The sequence below is a fragment of the Natrix helvetica genome (assembly GCF_964273705.1).
Source record: "Natrix helvetica genome assembly, chromosome: 7".
Taxonomy (NCBI): Eukaryota; Metazoa; Chordata; class Lepidosauria; order Squamata; family Natricidae; genus Natrix; species Natrix helvetica.
In genome coordinates this window covers 52,554,589-52,581,341 of record NC_138558.1, presented here as the reverse complement: position 1 = coordinate 52,581,341, position 26,753 = coordinate 52,554,589, and the positions used below count along the sequence as shown (strand labels likewise).

At 41.2% G+C, this 26,753-nt stretch overlaps 1 protein-coding gene across 2 annotated transcripts in view; it reads right to left on the bottom strand.

Annotated features, from left to right (window-relative positions):
* LDB2 (LIM domain binding 2) overlaps positions 1 to 26,753 on the bottom strand; it is a 149,574-nt gene that overhangs the window by 75,407 nt on the left and 47,414 nt on the right. The gene's annotated exons all lie outside the window — the stretch shown is intronic.

The window sequence follows — 26,753 nt, the reverse complement described above, 5'->3', positions numbered from 1 at the left end:
CTGCTAATCCTTGTTTACTTAATTGTTCAAAGAAGTAAGAAAAAGCCCCCGGGGGAATTCCCCCCTCACCGCATTTCTGCTGTTGCCTTCACATGGAGCGTTTTCTTCCGATCTCCTCAGGACGAAGGCGCGCATGGCAAGCGCACCCCCCAAAAGCCTCCCGGTGCCTAGGGCAAAGCTGGCAGCCCCCCTGCAGCCGCCACTCCAGGGGGCTCCAGCAAGCTGCCCCCTCGGCAGGACGCCCCTACAAGGCACCCTGTGCCCCCCCGTGAGTCAGCGGGGCCCACCAGGTAGGCGAGCGGTGGACAGCATGTCCGTCGTCCACAGAAACTGGAAATGGAATCCGGATAAAAATTCATGTTGATGCTGATAAAAATTTATGTTGATGCTGATAAACTACTAGGACATTTTGAGGAAAAGGAAAAGGTAAGTCTTTGGGGTGGGAAAAGCCCAGAGGAGGTGGAGATGATGTCATGGTGAAACAATGATTCCTCCATAGGGGGTTCGCCGAATTCCCCTTGCCAGAGGGTCCCAACAGACCTAAGCCACCTCAGCTCAGGTGAAGAAGAGAGGAGACCTTGTAGATCACAAGGAGACCGCCAACTTCTTGCTTGACCCAGGGAAGCTCTCAATCCATCAAGAAGGAAAAGACTACCATTGTGTGCCATCCAAGGCTGTGCCAGCCTGATCGGAGAAGAATGAAGAGAGATTGAAAGAACAAAGCAATGACTGGGTGAGAATTTCCTAACTTCTGCCAAAATTGCCCCATTTAAAAAAGAAAGGGGATGGATTTATTGATCTCCCACCCCGTGAAATAGTGGTGAATAAGCACAAAGCTGAAATAGACCTGAACAAGAATTTTCAACTATTTGGATAACTGGAGGATAAATGTGCCAAAAGAGGAAATTCAGATTGGCTCACCTAAGGAGTATATTAACTGGACATTATTGAACTTTAATTTTATTTGGGATTATTAAAACTTGGACTCTGGAATTTTTGAAAGGGAAAAATGGCACATGCCAAAGAAGCTTAAGGAGAGTAGAAGAAAAGTAGAGCAACAGTGACATCTACTGGCCAGGGAAAAGCCATTGGGAAAATAAAGAAAGTGAAAGAAGAAAGTGAGAAATTTCTGACCGTATTATCGTGTTTGATTCATAGTATTATTGGCTGTTGGGCTCTTGACAAGCTGTTTTTATAAAATAATAATTACTTAAAAATTTGACTATTCTAAATTTTAACTCCAAACTATTAAAATGACAAGCAATATAAACTCAAGTAAAACGGAGGAAAGCACCATCACCTGCACCATTCTCAGTGGCATCGAGCCCCATGAGTCAGCACTCCATTTGACACCATGTTGCAGAATGAAAAATTAAATGCCTTCCGTCAGAGATGAAAAAGATGATTCAATCACTACAAGAATCACTACAAGGAGGGATGGTCGAGAATTATGAGGGCATGGCAGATAGGATGCAAAAGATAGAACGAAGAGTGGAAGACAAAATAGATAATATCCAGCAAATAATTACTAAAAATGAACAATGGATCCAGAAAGTGGACGAAAAGGCAGAGCAAATAGATAAGAAAGTAGAAGAGATAGACTCACTAAGGTAGATCATGATCTTGAACGATCCATAATTATGTTGGAAATGGATAAGGCAGAATATTTTTTTAAGATTCCAGAATGTCAAGGAAGAAAAAGGGGAAAACCTTGCAGAGAAAATGGCAGAAATACTGGCAGAGGCACTGGAAATAGATCAACAGGAAGCTCTCTATGGGATGGAAGAAATATTTAGAGTACATACAAGTTAAGCAAGAAGGCATAAACTTCCCAGAGAGGTACATGTGAGATGATCAAGGAAGGCAATGAGAGCGGGGATACTCCAAAGGGCAAGAGATGCACCACTGAAATACAAAAAACAAGAAATAGTGGCACAGAAGCAAATACCAAGAAGGATAAGAGATATAAGAAACACAAGGGCCAGATGGGCTACCAGCAGAATTCTATAAACAACTAGAAGAAGTATTAAGCACAGTGATGGTAGAAGTTTACAGCAAAGTACTACTAGAAGCAAAAATACCAAACTCAGGGATGGAAGCAAACATTGCCCTTATATCAAAAGATGATATAATTAAGTTTAATTAAATAAGTTTAAATAAATTAAATGATTCAGACTTAACACACATAAAGAATTATAGGCCAATATCCTTATTGAATGCAGACTTCAAAATATGTGCTTCTATAATAAGAAACAGATTAAAAAGATATTTGAATGAATTTATACATCCAGACCAGAATGGATTTTTGCCAAAGAGACAGATTAAAAACAATACAAGAATGATTTTAAAAACATACTAGAGTAGTACAAGATACATCCGGGAAAACAAATGTGTTGATGTTTCTAGATGCACAGAAAGCTTTTGACAATGTTAGTGGCAATTTATGTTAGCACAACTAAAATACATGGACGTTGGGGAGAGGTTTATCAATATAATCAAAGCAATATATTCTAAACAATTAGCCAAGATGATAGTGAATGGAGACATGACAGGCATTTTTATATCAAAAAAGACACTAGACAGGAATGTGCACCATCTCCCTGCTATTCATATTGATTTTGGAACTGTTAACGAGGAACATTTGACAAGATGAAGAAATAAAAGGAAAGGAAATTTAAAAAGAGAAATATAAATTACAGACATTTGCAGATGATTTGGTCTTCATACTAGAAGACCCCCAGAAACAGGACCAAAGCTCATCAGAAAAATTCTAAACAATTAGCCAAGATGATAGTGAATGGAGACATGACAGGCATTTTTATATCAAAAAAGACACTAGACAGGAATGTGCACCATCTCCCTGCTATTCATATTGATTTTGGAACTGTTAACGAGGAACATTTGACAAGATGAAGAAATAAAAGGAAAGGAAATTTAAAAAGAGAAATATAAATTACAGACATTTGCAGATGATTTGGTCTTCATACTAGAAGACCCCCAGAAACAGGACCAAAGCTCATCAGAAAAATAGAAGAATATGGGCAAGTAGCAGGATTGAAAATAAAGAGGGATAAGACAAAGATCTTAGTTAAGAATTATACAGATACACAAAAAAGAATGTTGATGGAAAGAATAAATATAGATAGGTTATAAAATGAAGTTTTTAGGTATACAACTGACAGTGAAATGTGCAACAATTAAAGAGGACAATTATGCATATCAAGCAGGACTTGGAGAAATGGAAGGACTTACAACTGTCTCTATCAGGAATAATTGCAACTATAAAAATGAACATTCTTCCAAGAATACTATACTTGTTTCAAATGATACCAATAAAACTGAAGAAAAAATACTTTGAAGAATTAAATAAAATTATATTAAGATTTGCCCAAAAGCTAAAAAATTTTTTGGATGAAAATACATACTTGGTTGGGAAAAATGATAAAGCAGCATATTGACCTGAAACCTGAGATATTTTTGCTGGGCATTCTGCCAGAAAAAAATGACAAAAAGAGTACCACAAGGTTTCGTCTTAGGCCCAGTACTCTTCAATATATTCATAAATGACTTAGATGAGGGAATAGAAGGGAAACTTACCAAATTTGCAGATCATACTAAGCTGCCAGGAATAGCTAACACCCCAGAAGATAAGCTCACGATCCAGATGGATCTCGACAGACTTGAACACTGGGCCCTATCTAACACAATGAAATTCAATGTAGAGAAAAGTGTTTTTCTTACACTTAGGCAAGAAAAACCAAAAGTACACACATAGACTGGGTAAAGCCAGGCTTAGTAGCTGTGAGACAGCTCTTGGAGTCTTAGTGGACAACCAATTAAATATGAGTCAACAATGTGTGGGGGCAGCCAAAAAAGGCAATGCAATCTTAAATTGCATTAACAGAGGGATACAATCAAGATCAAGTGAGGTACTAATATCATTCTATAAAGCCTTAGTAAGACCACACCTAGAATACTGAATCCAGTTTTGGTCACCACACTATAAAAAAGATGCTGATATTCTAGAAATAGTACAGAGAAGAGCAACCAGGATGATTAGGGGACTAAAGGCTGAAACATATGAAGAATGGTTACAGGAACTGGGCATGGCTAGACTAGTGAAGAGAAGGACATGGGGAGACATAATAGTAGTGTTGCAATATTTGAGGAACTGTCACAGAGAGGAAGGGCTCAAGCTAGTTTCCAAGACACCTGAAGGCCAGACAAGGAATAATAGATGGAAACTGATCAAGGAAAGATTCAACCTAGAAATAAGGAGAAATTTACTGACAATGATAACAATCAAACAATGGAACAGCTCGCCTTCGGAAGTTGTGGGAGCTTCATCACTGGAGGCTTTCAAGAAGATATTGGTCTTCCATTTGTCAGAAATGGTGTAAGACCGTGGTGGCGAACCTATGGCATGCGTGCCAGAGGTGGCTACCATTTTCACCAAGTTGGACTTGTGCAGAGCTTATAATCTTGTTCGGATGTGACCTGGGGATGAATGGAAGATGGTGTTCAGCACCAGGTATGAACATTTCGAATATACAGTCATGGCATTTGGGTTGCCCAATGCTCCTACTGTTTTTGAACATTTTATGAACAACATCTTTTGGGATTTCTTGGACCAGTTTGTCATGATTTACTTGTACGACATTTTGATTTACTCTTCCTCCCGGGAGAACCATCAGCAGCACCTCTGCCTGGTCCTGCAATGGCTCCAGGAGAACCACTTGTATGCAAAACTAGAAAAATGCCAGTTCTTTCAGTCCACCATTGAGTTCCTGGGGCATCACATCTCTCCTGAGGGCATAGCAATGGAGCTGAGCAAGATAGAATCTTTGTGTAGTTGGCCACCTCCTTGATGAGTGAAGGATGTTCAGTGACTCCTCGGGATCACCAACTATTATCAACCTTTATCCCTGGCTTCACTTCCCTGACCATGGCCTTCAGAAAACAGTCCGGTGAAGTACCTTCGAGCAGCAGGAATTCCAGGCCTTGAAGCAGGCATGAAGAAGCCCATCTTGAAACATCCTGACCCCCACTGTCCATTTGTAGTGGTCATGGATGTGTCAAGTCAGGAAGCTAGACCACTGGTACCTTGGCCCATTCCCTGTTGAAGTGGTCATCAACCCGGTTGTCTACCATCTGACATTGTCAAGCTTGATGTGAGTCCATCCAGTCTTCCATAGATCCCTCCTTGTTACAGAACAGCCAGCCACCAAACTGATCATCTCCAGCCAGTGCCATGTGATGGAGATGGATCACCCAAGTACAAGGTTGCCAGCATTCAGGACTCCTGGTGGCTGAAAGGACAGTTCCAATATCTCATTGAGTGGAAGGGATATGGGCCAGAGGATTTCACCTGGGAGGATGCAACCTCCGAGCATGCACCTGCTTTAGTGAAAGCATTCCATGAACAATTCCCATCATGGCCACATCTGGATCGCCAGACCCGGGGAAAGGGCCCTGTCATGATGGATAGTGTTGTGGTCCACCAATGACCTACAGAGCTTGCAGCAGAGTCAGACAGTGAGGAGGTTGGGGAGGAACATGGGCCAATCCTGGAGTCTGGGGAAGGCTCCGATGAAGGCTTTGCGTCAGAGGCAGAGAGGGGGCCAGGGCCATCTGGGAATTATGTGCTGCCTCTGGAGTCAGACAGCAGCAAGGCAGAGGAACAGGCTCTCCCTGTTCCTAGTGCCCGCATGCGCAGAGCTGCCAGAAGGCAAGAACAGTTAAAACAGGACGACTCAAGAGTAAGGTTTGGAGGTGATTGGCCCCTCCCATAGGACATAAAGGAGGAGCAAAGGCATATGAAGTAACTTGGTTCATGCTGGTCAGTTTACCTTCTGAAAATACATATTTGCTTTGTATGGCCTTGCCAAGCTAATTGCCAATAGGTCTTTGGCAGCATTTTCAAAGAAGATAAAGGTGGATGCTTATCAGCCTTATCCCGAAAGACTTTGGCAGCCTGCTTTAGAACTCTTTGCTACTATTTGGAACTCAGTACAGGCCGTGAATAAATATACGTAATTTGAAATAAAAAGAGTGTTTTTTGACTTAATCGTGTGCGTTTTACTGTATGAGGAAGCCTAGGTCAGAACAGAGTTATAGAAATTGAATGAATGAATAAATAAATAAATACATAATACATCAAGTTGAATTTGATGAACCAGATGACTGGAGAAACCACAGTATTCTATGCTTTATTTTGATCACAACAAACAATTCAAGAAGCTGATGTTGTTACATCTATTAATTCTTCTCCTTATGTGAACTCATAAGGAGTTCACGCCTCTACAACTCATTCATCTAGCAAGGAACACTTGTGTATTGCTGAAGTACTATGCTCCTTCTTTCATAATATACCAGAATCTACACTTTCAAAAAGCTCTCTTATACCTTAAAAATTAATACATTTACTCTGGATCAAATGGATTTTTTCAAATTAGTGAATTGACAATCATAATGATGAAGACTGATTGGACCTCTTAATATGCCCTGATCTTATAAATACTAAATATGTGGAACAGAGGTGGATTGCTGCCGGTTTGGCCCAGTTCGGCCAAACCGGTAGTGGTGGTGGCGGGAGGCTCTGCTCACCTGCGTAGATGCTTCTGCGCACGTGTAGAAGCGTTGTGCGAGTGCATGCACGAGTGAACCATTAGTAAATTGGTCAGCAACCCACCACTGATATGGAATGGATCAGTGAAAAAAGCACACCAATGGTATGTTTAGGAAAGATGATAAAATGTTTTCTTTGAATGTTGACCGTTGCTTGATGAAAAAGTATGTTCTTCAATTTTTTTCTTTGGCCAAACATGTTTTGCAGTATTTTGGTTAGAGATGTTGAAGGGGAAAAAGAAATCTGAATGTCAGCATTCCAAATAGCATCCAAAATTAAATCAGAGTCCAAGGCAACGTGCTGCTCAAAGTTCCAATGTATTAAGAGAACCATGCTGGCACATCTGGGAAAACCCGAATCTGAAGCTTCTCGGGTTTCCCCATCAAAGTTAAAGTTCATGATCTTGCTCCCACACTCACAAGTCCATCACATGGTCCAATCTTCCATTGCCATGCTGGCAGTTGCACCCATCCAGTTCTGGTCAGGTGCAGAGGTGCCAAGCATGACCTTGGCAATCTACAAAGGAATTTTATTTTGGCTACATAATATTCTGCTCCGTACTATCCCCCTGCCAAATTCCCCACTATAGAGACAGCATAGTAGAATAGAAGTGTGGCAGGCCAAAGATCCAAAAGGAACATGGCTGCAGGCCTGACAGGCGGCCTCTCCTCAGAAGAAAAATGTTTCCTGAATAGAGAATAATGTATGGGTTAACATAACAGAACTAACCACCTCTCCCCACCCCCATGGAGACCCTTTGGTTTATCGGGAAACTTTTCATGGAATTGCTTTCCTAACTTATGAGCTTTTAGGTTCCAGCTTTTCACCCACATAGCTATGGACAAAGGGTACCCCTTCCAATGTACTAAATATTGTAAGTGACCCCTATACAGCCTGGAGACTAAGATTTTTTTCACTTCATAGTTTGTTTCCCCTTCTATCAGTACAGGAGGAGGGGGAGGCCGGGTGGATGATCTTATGGTGGACCCAAATACTGGCTTCAATAAGCTACAATGAAATACTGGGTACATTTTCTCTAGAATTCTGGGAAGACTGAGTTAAACTGTAACTGGGTTAATTATCTTCACTATTGGGAATGGACCTAGAAATTTTTGGCCAAATTTCTTGCTAGGCATTCTTAATCTTATGTATTTGGTAGATATGAAAACTTTGTCCCCCACACGGAAGGGGGGTTGGAGCGAGCGGTGTTTATCAGCTTGCTTCTTGTAGGCTTCTGCCTCTTCCACTAGAACTTTCTTCATATTTTCCCATCCTTTCTTTAGCGTGTCCATCCATTCAGTCAGAGACATGGAGGAGGGAGGTTCTCTAGGCAGCTCAGGAGTGGGAACAAATTCCATGCCACTGGTAATTTGAAAAGAAGTTAATCCAGTGCTGTTGTGGACCATGTTGTTGTATGTCACTTCGGCAAACAGTAGCAAGTCCAACCAGTTGTCTTGTTGATAGTCCACATAACACCGGATGTATTGTTCCACCATCGCATTGGTCCTCTCCGCTGTCCGTTTGTGCTCAGATGAAACGCTGAGCTCAGTCCTTGTGTGGATCCACTGGATCTCAGGAACTCTCTCCAGAACTTGGTGGTGAACTGAACTCCACAGTCTGAAATGATCCTCTTGGGCACTCCATGCAGGCGGTAAATGTGTTTAACAAACATTTTTGCTAACTTCTTTGTGGATGGTAATTCTGAGCAAGCAATGAAATGGGCCTGTGTGGAAAACAAATCAGTGACTGTCCAGATTACCCTATTTCTGCTGCTGTCTGGGAGTTCGATGATAAAGTCCATTGCGATTTTTTCCCATGGTTGGCTAGAGCTGGCCACCTGTTGTAGTAGTACAGGCGGCTTCCCTGGTCATATTTTCATGGTCGCCCAAGTGGCACAGCTCTTTTTGTAATCTTCCACTTCCAATTTCATTTTTGTCCACCAAAATTGGCATCTGGCAAGGTGGAGTGATTTTAGGAATCCAAAGTGGCCTCCTAGTTTTGCATCATGGCTTCATTGTAGAACTTCCAGTCTCAAATTCATGGGAACATACAGTTTGGATCCCTTCCAGGCTACGCCATCTTTCATCGTCAGGATGTCCTTGTTGTTGTTGAGCCACGGGTCTTCTGGCAGCACCGACTTCATCGCTGCCATCAGCTTATCCTGGCTTCGGTTGGTGACTTGGGCCGCCTTTTTGTGGGAAGAAGAAAAGGATGGGGTGAACCACTTCTCCTTCTTATTGTACTGTGTTTTTCTTGACAAGGCATCTGCCAATAAGTTCTTCCATACAGGGATGTGTTTCAGTTCAAATTTGAACCTTCAGAAGTATTGTGCCCAGTGAACTTGCTTTGGGGACAGTCTTCAAGGGCTTTTGGGGGCTTTGAGGTTTTTATGGTCAGTCCAGACCTCGAACGGCACATTTCCCTCTTCCTGGAAATGTCTCCAAGTGAGCAGGGCCCACCTGGCTGCCTACGGTTCTTTCTCCCAAATGGGCCACCTCCTTTCAGTAGCGGTGAATTTTTTGAAGACATAAGTGCTTGGCAAGAGGTGTCCTTCTTTGTTCTTTTGCGATAGCATTGCTGCTACAGCTACATCACTGGCATCTGTCTGGATTATGAATTGCTGTTCTGGGTTGGAGTGTTGCAGTATGGGCTCTTGGGCAAAGAGCTGTTTTAATTTCTCAAATGCCTTCTGACAGTCCATTGTCCATTTAAGGGGTTGGTTTGCTTTTGGCTTTGTCGGGGAAGGCCAGTGGTCAGTTACGACCGGTGCACCCTGGTATGGGCATACCAGTGCCTGCCGGGAGCACCAGGTACGGTTCCGGTATGGTGGCCCAGAGGGCCCACCTGCCTGCCCGCGCTTAACTGTATTTGAGCTTTTTGGCGCTTCCACTCATGGCACCTGCGCAACACTCCGCCAAACAGCTGGAGCATCGCGGAGGAGTCGCAGAGCATTGCAGGAGGTAAGGACCCATCCAGTTTCAGTCAGATGCAGAAGTGCCAAGGCAAAGGATGACCTTGGCAATCTAGAAAGGAATTTTATTTTGGCTACATAACATTCTACTCCGTACTATCCCCCTGCCAAATTCCCCACTATAGAGACAGCATAGTGGAAATGTGGCAGGCCAAAGATCCAAAAGGAACATGGCTGCATATACAGAATATACATCTTAGGGTATAAATATTTATAAATGCTTTGTATCCAAATCCCTGGATATAAGAGTTCATTTGAAAATACCCTTAGAAATTGGAGAGTATAGGCAGGTAGTCTTGGTACTTTATGTCACGATGTTAAAAAGTTTGCTAGGCCTGAACTGCCTAAACTGACACTCAAGAGTTAAACTAAGAAAGCTTTATTGCGCAGGTCATAAAACAAAAAGTTCTTATCTGAAAGTGATTTATTGCGCATGCGTTACACATTCCAAAAATTCTTTTCTTCTTTGTTCGGCTGCCAACTTGGCAGACGGAGCTTTCATTATCAAAATGTAACCATTAGTTATTTCTGTTTCATTTACTTTTTTATTTTTCGTATTAAAGTTTGTTTATTAATTAGAATATACTTGTCAAAGACTTTTATTTTATTTTTTAATATCTCAAAAGATATGCGGAAGGGAATCAGCCTCGGTCCATTGATCTCAGATTTCCCCAGGGCATTTTTTCCCCTGACAACTTGGTATGCAGAGTTTGGTCGACAACTTGGCAGCTGAAATGGCTACAATTTATGGCTGCATTTTCCCTTCATGCTATCTAAAGATAACCGACTAAGCCTAATTAGCAATGTCGGAGAAAAAGAAAAAAAGGAAAAGAAAGATGGGGCGAGCACAGATGAATCAGCTTCCTCTGACAAGGAGGCTCCCTCGGACACAGAGAAGCAAAAACCTTCAAACGAATTCCAGGAGCAACAAAGTGCCGAGCCAGATGTGGGGGAAGGAGCTACAGGACGCGACATCCACGAAACGAGGTCAGTGGTTCCTCCTTCTAAAATATCTCCAGGAGATTATGAATTTTTGGGGGCCAAGCCAAAACTTCCCACTCTGCCAGAGCCACTCCATTCCCAGAACCTCGCAGATTATCAAACAATTGATGAATGGCCAGCTAAAAAAAAATCCTCCCACGCAGAAAGCAGATTTTATGAAATCTCCCCAGATGATGAGCAAGAAATGCAAAGCTATCTTGATCAAATAGAACGTTTCGAAAAATATGCTAGGGACGCGAGAGTGTGCTTTGAGGAGATAAGGCGAAGTAGGAGAAGCTCCCCCATTCCCAAAATGTCTGAGGACGCCATCTTGTCTTCAAAACAACAGCCTAAGACACACCCCACAGAGTTCATTGGTCAATTAGAACAAAGAGACATGTACACGTCACCGAGGTCACGTGGTCCCTTTGAGTCAACTGAACTTCCGCATACGTATAGAAAGGTGAGGCAGCCACGAAGTGAAGCTGCACTGCCATCTGCTGGCGGAGAAAAATTATTACAGCAAAAGATGAAGCAGTTGGACCAGATTTTTAGAGATCTGTCTATGAGTTTTACAGAAGCCCAAACTTTGCCCCCAAAGGTTAAGTCTTCAACACCCCCTGGCGGTGTCGAATCCTCCCTAGATGGAAAAGGGCAAAGCCAAAGGCGAATTCGAGGAAGCCAATTTGATGTTGCCACGCAAAGGCCAATGATGCAACCCCAGCATCCCCTGGTTCAACAACCAGATTTGCAACCAGAGCAACAAATTGTTCCGATGCACATTCCTCAGCAGGTATTCACAGTCACCCCCTTGACTGGTGAGTCCAAATTAAAGGAGTCAGGAGAGAATTATAAGGCCTGGGTCAGTGAAATTGCGCTCTTGCTTCGAAGAGAAGGCACACATTCCATGGTTTTTAATCCTCCCCCTCAGCCCTGGACGCCTGCAATGAGAGACCTCGAAAACAGAGCAATCACGACTTTACTCATGTCAATGGAAATTGAGATCCAAGGTATCTTTCCACCTGATGCAACTGCCCAAGAAATATGGGCTATTTTGGAAGATTGCTACAGGCCCGTTTCAATTGAATCCTCATGTTTGCTCATGTCCGAGTTCCATGGTTCGAAGTTGAAACCTGGTGAACGAATTGGTGGACATTTGACCAAACTGAAAAGAATGAGAAGTGAATTGAGACAAAATGGCCATGTAATCGATGATATCCAAATGATTAGCATCATCATTAACTCATTGAATTATGAATGGAAAGATGCTGTTGCAAAGATTAACTACATGCCTATTGCTCAACGCACAGTTAACCACGTTTGCAGACTTTTAGTGGAAGACGAAGCTATCAGGTTAGCTACACCACATCTGCAACGGCCTCCAGCATCAAAGGCTCCAGCCAGACGTCCCTTCCGAGGAAGAGGCTACGCTCCAAGGATGCCAAAATGCTACACCTGCAACCGTGTGGGACATGACACCCGGGATTGTCCCCAACGAGTTCCAGCTCCCGCCACGTACCAGCCCAGAGGAACAGATTCCAGAGGCAGAGGTAGAGGCGGAAGACAAGGTCATCGTGGTCCAAGGCGTGATTCACAAGCTCCACTTGTGACACTGGCCATAACCAACGTTCCACAACCTGATCCAAAGTTCGACAGACGTCTTTTGCGGACTTTAGATAGTGGAGCAGCTGTGCACGTTACCCACAGAAGGGAACTTTTCACAGAGATGGGCGAACCAGAGCCCGAGTATCGAGAACTGTATTCCTTCACCAACCACACTTGCAAGGTTATGGGAAAAGGAACTGTTTACATTGAAGAGCTCGATACACACATCCCTGATGTTTATTACATACCTTCAGCAACCAGTAATTTGCTTAGTCAAAGTCACTTGTCTAGAGAGTTAAAGTTCCAGGTTCACCACCTCGTAAAAGCAAGTTACTTAGTTAAAGATGGAGATATTGTTGCTGAAACCATGCTGATTGGTGGTGTTTATTACTTAAAGCCAAAGCCTAAAGGGCAAGCACAGGCAAGTATGCAAACTCCAAAAAGGCACAACGCAGACCCAGAGAGAGTTGTCCCAGAGAGAGAAAACGTTACTGTGCCAAAGGCTCCTAAAGCCAACAAACAAAGAAAACAGAAACAGATTGCTCAGAGCAAGCCTGAGGGTCCTCATGAAACTGTTAATGTTGAGAATTCACTAACTGGTAAACCTTTGCATTCCAGGTGTATTCACAAGTGGCACAGAAGATTGGGGCATGCCAGTTTCCGTGTTCTTAGAAAGATGCCGGAGTTCGCAAAAGGTTTGGATCTAAAGGGGTGTAAGGTGTTTTTGGATTGTGCGGTTTGCAAAAAGGCTAAATCCAAGGCGGCTGCAATTCCAAAACACGCTACACGCCAGTCAACACGCATTTTTGATTTGGTACACACTGACATAGTGGGTCCTTTCCCACCAACACTTGGTGGCAGAAAGTATTTTTTAACAATTGTAGATAATCATTCTAGATATGGATTTGTATATCCTATGAGAGAGAAATCTGAGACCTTTCAGATCTTTAAAGACTTTGCAGCGTTTGTTTCTACACAATACCAAGTTCGCATCGCCAGAATCCAGAGTGACCGTGGTGCAGAATTCATGTCTCAGCGTTTCCAGGACTGGATGCGTAAGAATGGAATTCTTCATCAGACATCTGCTCCATATACACTGGCTCATAACGGAGTCGTAGAAAGAAGACAAGGGGTTCTACAAACCATGATGCATTGTCTTCTAGAAGATGCCAATCTCAGTAATGCATACTGGGGTGAAACAATCAAATATGCAAATTACATTGTCAACCGTACTTGGAGCAGTGTAATCAATCAAACTCCTTTCTACATGCTGTATGGCTACAAGCCTGATCTCAAGAACCTCCATATTTTTGGTTCATATGCTATGGTGAACACTCCCTTAAGTCAAAGAAGAAAGGGAGGTATAGTAGCAAAGAGACTGAGATTTATGGGTATTGATGATAATTCAAAATGGTTCAAATTCATTGATACTAAACATGTGATTGTCATTTCACAATCTGCTAATTTTGAGGAAGACATTGACTGGTCCAGGATTCATTCCAATGATCCTGAAGTTTATTTTCCTAGAGATGGTGTTCCAGATGCCACGCAGCCTGATGACAAGTCGCAGGCAGATATTCCTTCTACCAGTTCTTCACAACCTGATGTTCCGTCTTCGCAAGCCGCGGATGCTGATGCTAGCGACGAACGTGAGGACGAGGATGATGATGAAGAAGAAGAAGACTGGACTGTTGCTCCTAGACGCTCCAAGAGGGCCACAAAAGGAATCCCTCCACAACGTTATTCATGGCAACTGACAAAGTCACCATTACCTTTGATTTGCAACGTTACTCTTCCTCCAGAGACATTCACACAAATCAAACAGCTTCCTGATTCAGAACAAGACAAGTGGTATGATGCAATGCAGGATGAAATGGACAGTTTAAAGAAACTTAATGTATTCACACCTGCAAAACCTCCAGCAAACAAGAAAGTCATTGGCACCCGATGGGTCTACAGAATCAAGAAGAAACCAAATGGTGAGTCTTTATACAAAGCCAGACTTGTAGCTCAGGGTTTCGCTCAACGTTATCCTGAGGACTACACAAACACTTACTCACCAACAGTGAGAACTGAAAGCGTAAAAATTGCCTTAACCACTGCAACTATTCTTGGTTTAGAAGTTTTTCAATTTGATGTGGACACAGCTTATCTACATGCAGACCTAGATGAAGAGATCTACGTGAGAAGCCCTCCAGGATTCCGAAAGCAAGAAGGGGATACCTGGTTCCTGAACAAAAGTCTTTATGGTCTGAAACAGTCAGGTTTAATGTGGTATTTATGTCTTACTGACAAACTAAATTCAATGGGCTTTATTAAGTCCGAAACTGATGAATGTGTGTTCACAAAAAGATCTAACAATGCATATGAGATAATTCTTGTTTATGTTGATGATATTGTTTATATTGGTCCAAATAAGAAAATGAGTGAGATTTTTGCCAAAAGTTTGCAGAGATACTTCACACTAAAATCTTTAGGACACATTAGCACTTATTTAGGTGTTCAAATTGAAAAGACACAGAAGGGGTTTAGTCTTTCACAAGAGGAGAAAATTGACCACATTCTACATCATTGCAACATGAAAGATGCTAGCACAACAAAGACACCCATGCAAACAGATTTTCACAACTTAACACATGAACCAAGTCCTGAGTTCGAGGATCAAACACTTTATCGTTCAGTCATTGGTTCACTATTATACATTAGTAGTTGGACCAGACCTGACATCGCACTTAGTGTTAATCTTTTATCACGACACGTAGGTAAGGCAACACAATTTCATTGGTCATGCATTAAGAAGTTGTTGAAATACCTGAAACACATAAACACATGAAGTTATTGCTAGAACCAACACACACTGATCAACCAAAGCTGATTTGTTTTTCTGATTCCGACTGGGCGAGCGACAAGAAGTCACGCAAAAGCACTTCTGGTTACATGATGTTCCTAAATGGTTGTCCTGTTTACTGGCAAGTGAGAAAACAGAGTTTTGTTTCATGTTCATCTACTGAAGCTGAATATGCTTGTGTTTCAGATGCTTGTAATTCTCTAACGTGGTTTGATGCTTTGATCACAGATATCTGGACACGTCCGATTCGACCAATCACCGTGATGGAAGATAATGTATCTGTGGTTTATATTTCTGAGTCACATTTCACGGGTTCTAGGTCCAGACACATTGACATTCGTTATCAAAACACAAAGCAATTAGTTAAGCAAGGTTTTGTTAAATTGCAATATGTTTCTACACATGATCAGATCGCAGACATGCTTAACAAACCACTTGCCGCAAATCAACACGAGTATCTGCGAAAGAAGATGTGCCTTAACTGATGATTTGATGACGTCAGCCCAGACTAGCAAAAGAAGGGGTGTCACGATGTTAAAAAGTTTGCTAGGCCTGAACTGCCTAAACTGACACTCAAGAGTTAAACTAAGAAAGCTTTATTGCGCAGGTCATAAAACAAAAAGTTCTTATCTGAAAGTGATTTATTGCGCATGCGTTACACATTCCAAAAATTCTTTTCTTCTTTGTTCGGCTGCCAACTTGGCAGACGGAGCTTTCATTATCAAAATGTAACCATTAGTTATTTCTGTTTCATTTACTTTTTTATTTTTCGTATTAAAGTTTGTTTATTAATTAGAATATACTTGTCAAAGACTTTTATTTTATTTTTTAATATCTCAAAAGATATGCGGAAGGGAATCAGCCTCGGTCCATTGATCTCAGATTTCCCCAGGGCATTTTTTCCCCTGACACTTTACTCATGTAATATTTAAGACAATCATACAATTTTAATTTTTTTTTACCTCAAGAAAAAAGCTTCCCTGTTTACCATATCATGGCAGAAAAAAGAAAACAAATTCTTGTTAGTTTGAAATGTTCTATTTCATTTTTCCAGAAAGAAGGAAAATGCCATGATCTATCTTCCTCCCTCCCTCCCTCCTTCCCTGAATATGTTTAGAAACAGCATGCAAACTGCCAGTATGACTAATAGGATATAATAGATACTTAATATCTAAATCTACTCATTAAGTATTCTAGAGCAACTCACGATGTCTTGCATTCCAAATTGAACTAATAGCACTGTAATCTCTTTCTTATTTGTAAAAGGAGTCTACTGCATATGGAATTTGATATTTGCTGCTAAAGAAGTAAAGCACATGTAACCAGGAGTGAAACTCATCTTTCTCCTTGTGGGAACTTTTAAAGGTTAGATGCTTTAGCTCTTATAATGTAAATAATATAATAAATCAGGCAGAAAGAACTGCTTATGAGAAAGCGATATATATTTGTTTCCCACTTTGGGGTATTTTTGTTTTCTTTTCCAAACATATTCAGTATCTAAATGATAGATTAAGTTGGTTTACTTCAGCCTGGGTTCAGATAAGTCTCCAGTCATGAAGATCCCCTGGAAACTATGGACATTCTCATACCCGATCAGAGGGAGAGGAGGAGTGACGTTACCAGGTAACCGGATGGCACCTTAATTGGACCATGTTTGGGGAAGGGGAAAAATTTACTTTTAATTAAGTGAAAACCATGGGAACCTTCAGAGTTGGCTTTCACCAGAACTGTGCCAATATGATAAAACTATTCTTTGAGGAATACCTGTTTCAGAGTTTTGTTTGCTATACGTGCATTACTTGGAATACTGAGATTAGGGCTGCTAGATCTGAACTGCACCAATCTAGATAACCACTAGATCAGGGGTGTCCAAACTTGGGAACTTTAAGACTTGTGGACTTCAACTCCCAGAATTCCCCAGCCAGCCATGCTGGCTGGGGAATTCTGGGAGTTTAAGTCCACAAGTCTTAAAGTTCCCAAGTTTGGACACCCCTGCACTAGATGATAGTCTAGAGTAGGCTTTTTCAAAACCAGGCTGCAGAAGTAGCATGCATGCATGTGCGTAACTCCACTTGCACCTGCAACGGGTGGGTGAGTATGCATGCATAGGTCCATTTCTGTATGTTATAGAGCTGTACACATGCGCGCTCGCACAGAACCATCTCCTCTCCTCGGGTCTTTCTTTCCTGCTATTATAGTGATTACGCAGATCTGGTAGCCCAACAGAATTGAAGTGGATTGTCAGTTTTGGAACAATGAGACACAGCTTAACTGCTGCTCATTCTCTTTTAACTTGTATTATCGCATGGCCATCTGACAACAAAAATGGCAGTAAATTTTCCCTGCTATCTGTTTTAGTGGTTGCCTCATTTTGGTCCTGATATGATGGCTTTATTTAAAATAGCCAAGGTTGTTCATCGTTTTGAAATCTTTTGGACTCAGGATGGGTAATAAATTCCATAAACAAAGGGCCACCAAATACATATCCTACTAAAAAAAATGCTGTTCTGCATCCTCTCATCATCCTTTTATCCTTTGCTCAATTTCTAATCATAAATAGCACAATCAGCAATGCTATTCCATCCATTCCTCTTCCATGTTTATACATCAATAAAGCCTTAAGTCACATAGCCGAAACAAAGAAACCATTCTCTGACCAAATGGTTAGGAATAGTCACCATATCTGATCATTCAAAAGAGCTGTGGTGGCGCAGTGGTTAGAATACAGTATTGTTAGCTAATTCTGCTGACTGCCAGCAATTTGATTCTCATTGGTTCAATGTTGACTTAGCATTCCATTCTTCCAAGGTCAATAAAATGAAGACTCAGATTATTGGGAGAAATATGCTGATTCTTAGAGAGGGCTGTAAAGCATTGTGAAGTAGTATATAAGTCTAAGTGCTAACACTATTTCTATTCCTGGGTCATCATGTGACCCAACCCCTTTTTACCTCCTTTCTACCCATCAATTTAGGCCATGCAGCAGAACAAATTTTCCTCTGGATTGTATTTATCCAGAACATAGCATGTTCTGCCCCAAACATTTATCATCAAATCTTTATTACGGTCATAGACCAGCATAACCAAAATATGTTTCCTGTAATGTGCTCTGGATTAACACAACTTGATGACAACAATTTATACCTTCTGGGATATATTTTAGTCCTTTCCTTCATCTAAATTTATGTCTTCTCTTCTCTACATCTGCTCTTAAGTTCTAATCCACTGGATCAAAGTGCCTTCATTTGCATCTATCACAGTTTTTCTTTTCCTCTTAGTTTCATAAACACACACTTTGTCCATTTCTAGTGACATAGACATGTTTGCTGTCTTCAGGGTAGCAAGGGGTGGAGCCTTACTGATCGTGGAGGGCCATTTGTTCAACACTTATTGAGAGTAAGAAAGGACTCTCTAAAGGCTTGCCTTGCCTTGATCTTATGACCTGGATCATAACTTGCCTGAATGATGAATGTCTTGTCCGAATTAAGGTGCTTCAGCACCGGCTCTGTGAAAAAGGCATTTCAGTATCTTGAAAGTGGCTTAGCATTCCATTGTTCATTTCAGCAGTTGGCTTGGTTTAACTTTAGTGGTTCCTTTGGTTTTTAAAAGATTCGTGATTGGCAGTGCTATTTGGGCAAAGGCTGGGATGAAATGTAAAAACTAGTGAAACTGAGGAAGCTTTGCAACTGCTTCCTTGTATAGAAAAGAATGTTTAGGCATGGGCCTTTGGCTATGCCTTCTTTAACCCCAGCTACCCACCTCAGACCATTTACATCTAGCTTGACTCCTCTCCTGGCTCTCTGCTCCTGGCCCTTCATCCCTTCTCATTAGCCCAGACATCGTTCGACCTGGGCCTTTGGCTGCATGGGGACAAATACCCCACAGCCAAACAGGTGGCAGGCAGAAGCAATGATGCTGCAGTGGTAGCATGTGATTGGTGATGGGCAATTGCAGGGGCTGTTGGGGGGCAGTGTGAGGAGCAAGATTTATTTTTAAGTTCAAAAACATTCTGCTGCTCAGGGCTTTGCGGATCTGTCTATTCTAGAGGGGAGGGGAAGTGGTGACGGGAGTAGCTAGAGCCACTTTGGAGGGGGCAGATAGGTGAGTGTGTGTTGGGAGGACAAAGAAAACAGCTAGGTTCACAACTCAAATCAGCTCCAACAAAAGGTGGGGAGGAGCAAGGCCAGTGCAGCTTCTAGTGTTGCGGAGGGACACAGCAGAAAAATGGAGGTGGCACACGGTTTCTGGTGTTGCGGGGTGGCACGGAAGGTGAACGGATGTGGTGTGTGGCATCTGGTGTTGTGAGGAAATGTGGGGAGGCACAGCTTGGAGGGGATGCCATTGCCACTCTGGCCTGACACCTACCAGGCAGTTTGACTGATCCACCAATCTATGGCATATAGGTAGCTGGCCAGTTTATAAAATGCAATATAAAGCTAAGGGTCTTTTGAATTGCAAAGATGCAAATGTTTTCATGCTTTTCATCTGGTTCATGATTAAATACAGTCCCTTTCACATTTGCAAACATATTTGATGGGTAAGGCCTCATGTAAAAGGAGTTATTCGAATTCATGCCATTGTAAGCCACCAAGAATGACCTAGGATACTAAGATAGATGGCATGTAAATTGAATAAATAAATCACAGACAAATCTTTCACATCATTTCTGAGCGCATATGACCCACCCCCCCACCCGATTCTAGCTCTAATTGAAAAAGGATCCATGGCCAATGGAAAAGTGGACTGGGAATCCAAGCGTTGGGAGGGCACGGCAGGCAAACAAAGGTGGCACGTGGCTTCTGACATTGCAGGGGGGGTGTGGGAGCATGCTAGGTGAATTAAGATGGTGCGCAGAAGGGAGGTAGACTTTGAATCTTTTTTTTTCTAGCTTTGTGGCAGTGCATATATTATCTTGCTGGGGAGGTGGTGAATTTTTTTTTCTTCCTTGGCTCCTTGACTTCTTTTTTTGGGGGGGGAAGCTTTTGAAGTATTGACTCTTGATTTTTCTTTGCTCTCTTTTCCCTTTGAAGATATTGGAGATAAATGGATGGCTTGCTCTAAAATTTGAGTAAATTGGACTGAAGTATTTTTCTTTTTCTCTCTCTCTCTTTTCTCTCTTTTACTTTTCTTTTTAAGTAAGAGATCTTCTTTTTTCTCTTTCTTCTCTCTTTTTTTCTCCTTTCATTCTATCTATAACTTTGTACTTTTATAAGCTAATGCTTAAATCTTTGTGATACTAATTAGACTAATTGGACTAAAACACAAAAGAAAAAATTTAGAAGATAGCAGAAAGATAACACCTGTTGGTTGTACAACAACCCCTGCCTCCTCACCTGCAGGAGGACAAAGATCAATACAGTCGATGCTTCAACAAGAAAAAGAGAAGGAAGTAACCTTAGAGGCAATTATGCAAGCGATACAGAAATTACAAACAGGTGATGATTGCAAGAATGAAAAGTTAGATACCATTGTAAAGAAGACTGAGAGTATAGAAAAAAGAGACAATAGAGCAACGAACTGAAAGCATAGAAAAAAACAGCTAAAACAGAAGGGAAAATAGAAGATATGCAACATTGGATGATGAAATACAAGGACAGAATCCAAAAAATTGAAGAAAAGGTTCAAGAAGAAGAAAAGAAGGTTGAGGAGTTTGACAGTAAATTGAGTGACATGGAAAGGGAGAGTAGTGGAATATTAGGATGGGAGATGGATAGGTCTGAATTTTTCTTAAGATTTCAAAACATAGAAGAAGAGAGAACCTAGTACAAATAATATGTGAAATTTTGATAAATGTATTAGGGATATCCCAAGAGAAGATGATGGATAGCATAGATGAAGCGTTCCGAGTATATACAAGATATGCCATGAGAAATTCCCTTCCAAGGAAAGTCCATGTAAGATTTACTAAGAAAGCAACTAAACTACAAATATTACAGAAAAGGAGAGATAGAAAATTAGAATATAAAGGCAAGGAGATTGTAGTTCTAAAACAAATTCCGAGAAAAGTGAAAGAGAAGAGAATATCAATTTTTGACCAAGGTTCTGATTAAAAAAGGTGTTAATTATAGATGGCTCATACCGGAAGCTCTATTATTTGTATGGCAAGGACAAAGATACAGAATAGACACGATCGATAAGGCAGAAGCTTTCTATGTAGGACACTTTAGAGAAATGGCTGAGAAAACTGGAAAAGAACTATTGGTACAACTACTGGAGGCACCCATAATTGAGATTGAAAAAATTGAAGGTGCTGTAGGTGGAATTGATAAAGAAGAAGGTGCAGTGGGTGGCGTAAATCTCAGAAAACGAGAACCCAGATCAACTAAAGCTATAAATCCTGTATATAAAGTATAAACATGGAGGGGGAAATGGTCACAATCAATATAAAGTTAAAATACTTGAGTTAATATGAATTATGGTTGATGACTGTGGAAGAGATACACGAAAGTCTTTTGTAACCAATTGATACACTTTCTACAGTATGTAAAGAAGGAGGATTCTTTCTGTTTTGAAAATAAAAAATAAAAAAAGTATATTAAAAAAAAGAAATGGGTTAAGTGTTTCCGTGTTGCGCTGCTTTTGAGAACGTATAAGAATGTGTGCTTCCATGAGAAGGGTTGTTCAGAAGTTGCATGCCAGCCTTTGACTAGCTTTTCTGAACCTGGCTGCCAATAAACTTCTCTTTGATCCCGAGACGTCTAAGTCCTGTCATTTTCTGCAACAACATGAAGATAAGGGGAAGGAAGGCAGAAGCACATTCAGACTTACATGACTGATGAAAACCCTTCAAGGTAGACCATACAAAGAAACCAATACCATATAGGACAGGACTATTTTTATCGTAACAGCTTAAAACAGATAAGCTGCCTAAAATCACCTCCGGTGAAATGGGTGGTAAATAAGTAAGTAGGCAAGTGAATAAATAAAAGGAATGAATAAATAAATATGACAGAATCTTGTGGTCCTGGATACTCTCTGAGCTTGGTTGTTTCCTTGCAGGCATTTCATTATCCAACTAGGTAATATCATCAGTGCTAGAAAGGAGTGAGTTTCTCTGATTCAATAAATAAACAACAGCCTAGTCAAGGAACCAACAAGAACACTCTCAGCAACACCAATAGGGCAAGCCATTACTATATAAAAAGACAGCAGACCTCACTCCCTTCTAGCAGTGATGATGTTACCTAATTTGGTAACAATCAAGCTTTGAGAGCACCAAGGACCCCATAGTACAAACCAAGCTACAAATATTATTGTAAGTGAGAATGTGCTTCCCCCTCCCTCCGTTTATCTTTGGGAGAACTACAGAAGAGCCTGTCTGAGACATTTTCTCAAATTAGTTTCTTGGCCTGGATTGAAGCCCTGCTTACCTGACTATTGCTCTGGTAGCAGATCTTCTCCTGTCCTTCAAGGCCGTTCCCTCTTCCTCTACACTAGTAGAAGCAGTGTAGTACAATGATTAAAGTGCTGGATTAGAAGCAGAGAGAGCTTCGTCACTAAAACTCATTGGATGACTTTGGGCTATTTACTCTGCTGTTCTTACTTTAAGCTCTTGCAGGAAAAATGGGATGCCTAGTTAAAGAAATAAAAGTGCCCTTAGTGATTCATGAATTCAAAAGAAGACAATGTAGGGATCCTTAGTCCACATTGGAATTGGGGGGAATGGTAATATATTTTCTCTTAGGTACAGAACGCAATCATTATTTCTTAACAATAGGCACCTATTATCCACCAGAGAAGCAAACAAACTTAGCAAAAGTAATCAGAAAAATATGCAAACACAGGGGGGGGGGTGACATCATCTACCTCATGACATAACTGGAAAATGACTGAATTATATAAATGATACAAGATGGCACCGACAATGGCAGCCTTGGTGAAATGTTCTCTGATAGTTCTGTTTTTTATCATTCTCTGTGATTCACTATGGATTTCATGCTCAAGAGGCCAACTACTAAGTATCAAGCAATGTTTCTTTAATGGGCAGCTTTCTGTGACTTCACCCCCCCCTTACAAATGCAGAAGAGATTCTAACACAGGAAGAAGCAATTTCTTCTGAACAATGGGTAAACAAAAACAAATGGAGAAGACACCAAGGAGGCCAAGGAGTAAGTGAACAGGGATTTTGAATAGACTAAGGAAAAATGGGATAAAAACCCCTCTCCCATCACTCTTTCTGACTTGCTAATAAGATGGGTGAAATACTTCTTTTAAACAGATGCAACTCTGACTTTTACAACTCAGCAGCTCTCTGCTTTACTGAAACCTAGCTAAATGAGTCAATTGATGATAGCAGCTTGCATACCCCAGGGTTTCGGATACAGAGGGCAGACAGAATTGCAGAAACATCACGTAAAAAGAAGGGAGGAGGCCTATCTTTATTTATTAACAGCAGCTGGTGCCAAAAATATAACTATACTAAAGAAATTCTGTAAAAGCAGCCCTATAAGCAAACCAGAAGTCCATTCCTGAACTTCCGGTTTGCCCGTAGGGCCCGTTTTTCATGTTCCGGAGGCTTCAGAGAAGCTCCTGAAGCCTCTGGAGGGTCTCCGGGGAGTGGGGAGACTGTTTTCACCCTCCCCAGGCTCCTATAAAGCCTGAGCCTGGGGAGGGCAAAAAAAGCACACCAAAAATGGGGGGGAGTGCTGGTCGTGCACTCATGCGCATTGGGGTCGTGCGCAAAGCATTATGGGTGTGGCACGCCCCTGCATGACCCCCCTGCGCTCTCCCCGCTTTTGGCACACGAGCCCAAAAAGGTTCGCCATCACTGCAGTATAAGCCATGTAAAATGCAATGGCGTGCCTGGTCAAAGGAGCAGTCCTTATAGGCAAGTCATAACTCTTGCACTGTTTTGCAAGAGTTATGCTCATTGCTAGTTTGCTTGCATGTGAAATGCAAGGTAGTGGTTATTATCTATAAGGCCCTCTATGGCTTGGGACCTGGGTATGTTAGAGACATATGCCAGCCCTACCCAACCCAATTCCATTGAAGTGAATGACATGGTACCAATTCCTGCTTGCTGGAAGATTAAGGGAGGTGGGAGCAATCCTTCTCCCTCCCCCTCTGGAACGACTTGCCTCTCTCCTTCCATAATGCAAATATTGTACCTCCTTCCCTTGGTGATTCCAGAATATGAAAATTCTGTTTTTTCCAGAGTCTCTGGGATGGCGGGGGGGAACACTGATAATGGCATTTTCTCCAGTAATTAAGAGAAAAGTGTTAATGTTGTTAGTACAAAACACTTATGGACACTTTATTCACTCATCAATCTGTTCTGATAATTTGATTTCTTGAATATTTTGTTACCACTTTGGGTCTTAAAGCTGAAAGGCGTAGAAGCTTACTATTCATAATTAAAGAAGAGATCAGCATATGTTCTATAGGAGTGCAGGATTGGGAACCAGTAACCTTGGGCTTTTGTCTCAAGGCAGTTTAACTCCCAACTCTGGAAACTAAAATCTACCCTTTTAAAAAGTTGCTAAAGGTTGAGAAAGACTGCCTTAGCTTGATCAGATTTGGATGGGTGGGAGGATTCAGTTTTAGAGAAATAAGCAAAATGGCTGGTTTTTTTCATTTGATTACTGCAAAATGCAACTGCTAAAACAAACAAAAAAAGGACTGGAAAAAAGTTCTTTTTCCTTTATGACATTTAAAGGCATCAGCTTAATACACGCCAGAGATGGCAGAGCAATTATTTCTAGACATGGCAAAAAAAAATGAGAGCAAGCAGGATAATTGAGAACATAAAGAAGCTAACTTCAGAATGTGAAAAAGGCAGAATTATTCTGCCATAGGATAATTATTGAGTGAAGTTTAATTATTGGGACTTAGCCTATGCTTGGAAACAGGAACAATTTATTACTTTTGGTAAATGTAATTTTCTTTTGAAGAACAAAAGGAAATGAGATAATCATTTTGTCACATAGTGGGGCCAAAAAATGAGCGGCAGAAACTCACAATAACTTTGTCCAATAATAGATATCGGTTCAAAGAGGAAGCTATACAGTTAGCATGCAATTCTTGGAAAACATGGGACTTATCTCAAACCTGCCTGCAAAAAAGGTGTCTATCTTACTTCCAGAAAGTCCTCTCCACCCCCACAAGATGCAATACAATACAATAGTAGAGTTGGAAGGGACCTTGGAGGTCTTCTAGTCCAACCCCCTGCCTAGGCAGGAAACCCTATACTGTTTCAGACAGATGGCTATCCAACATTTTCTTAAAGACTTCCAGTGTTGGGGCATTCACAACTTCTGGAGGCAACCTGTTCCACTGATTAATTGTTCTAACTGTCAGGAAATTTCTCCTCAGTTCTAAGTTGCTTCTCTCCTTGATTAGTTTCCACCCATTGCTTCTTGTTCTACCCTCAGGTGCCTTGGAGAATAGTTTGACTCCCTCTTCTTTGTGGCAACCCCTGAGATATTGGAACACTGCTATCATGTCTCCCCTAGTCCTTCTTTCTATTAAACTAGACATACCCAATTCCTGCAACCGTTCTTCATATGTTTTAGTCTCCAGTCCCCTAATTATCTTTGTTGCTCTTCTCAGCACTCTTTCTAGAGTCTCCACATTTTTTTTACATCGTGGCGACCAGAACTGAATGCAGTATTCCAAGTGTGCCCTTACCAAGGCATTATAAAGTGGTATTAACACTTCACGTGATCTTGATTCTATCCCTCTATTTATGCAGCCTAGAACTGTGTTGGCTTTTTTGGCTGCTGTTGCACACTGCTGGCTCATATTTAAATGGTTGTCCACTAGGATTCCAAGATCCCTTTCACAGTTACTACTACTGAGCAAGGCACCATCTATACTGTACCTGTGCATTCTGTTTTTGTTGCCTAAATGTAGAACCTTACTCTTTTCACCATTGAATTTCATTTTATTAGATAGTGCCCAATGTTCAAGTTTGTCAAGATGTATCATTTTCCCACCACTGTTCTCTCAAAACTGATATTTTGAACTATGCCACCCCCGATCTGGAATCTACAACTGATAGCCCTCAACACACCTTCCTCTAGGAATTGATTCAAATTTCTTTTAAAGATCTCCAAATTGGTGGCTGTTTTGTGTGAATAAACTTCACAAGTTATTTATGTGATGTGGATAATTCTCCTTCTTTTGCCATGTAATAGGAAAATGTTCGAAAGTAGAGATGGCTGGCCTATCATAAGGCAAGAGCAAATCATGTCATGTCAGTAAATAATAATTGAATGATTTAAGGTCTGCTAAGGATCTCCCTTCATTTCAGAAACCCAGACAGGAAAGTGATTCTGGAATAGCTTCAGGTATGTCAAATGGACAAACAAGCTGGAAGGGAATCCTGCTTTAAGACTAAAGGCTTTATAAGTATACAAAAATGTTCCTATTTTTTAATACGATGAGTAATCATTGAATTGACTCTTGAAAACCATAACAGAAGAACTACTCAGAAGCATAAAACACTTGTGTAGTTAACTGCATCAGGGATATCTTTTTTCCTTTGCATCAAGCAAGTCATAATTTGCCATTATTTGAGAACTGGATGAGAATGCAGCAAAAGAACCATAAGATTACACAGTATAATATAAAAATTCTGCAACTGAAACTCTCTTTTAAAAAGAGTTGGGCTCATGGAAATATTCTGGGAAACAATCTATGACCGCTCCCTCCCATTTACAGGCTTTTCTTCTTTCTTTTATTTGTATCAGAAATAGACCAGGAGCCTTTCTTTTCACATT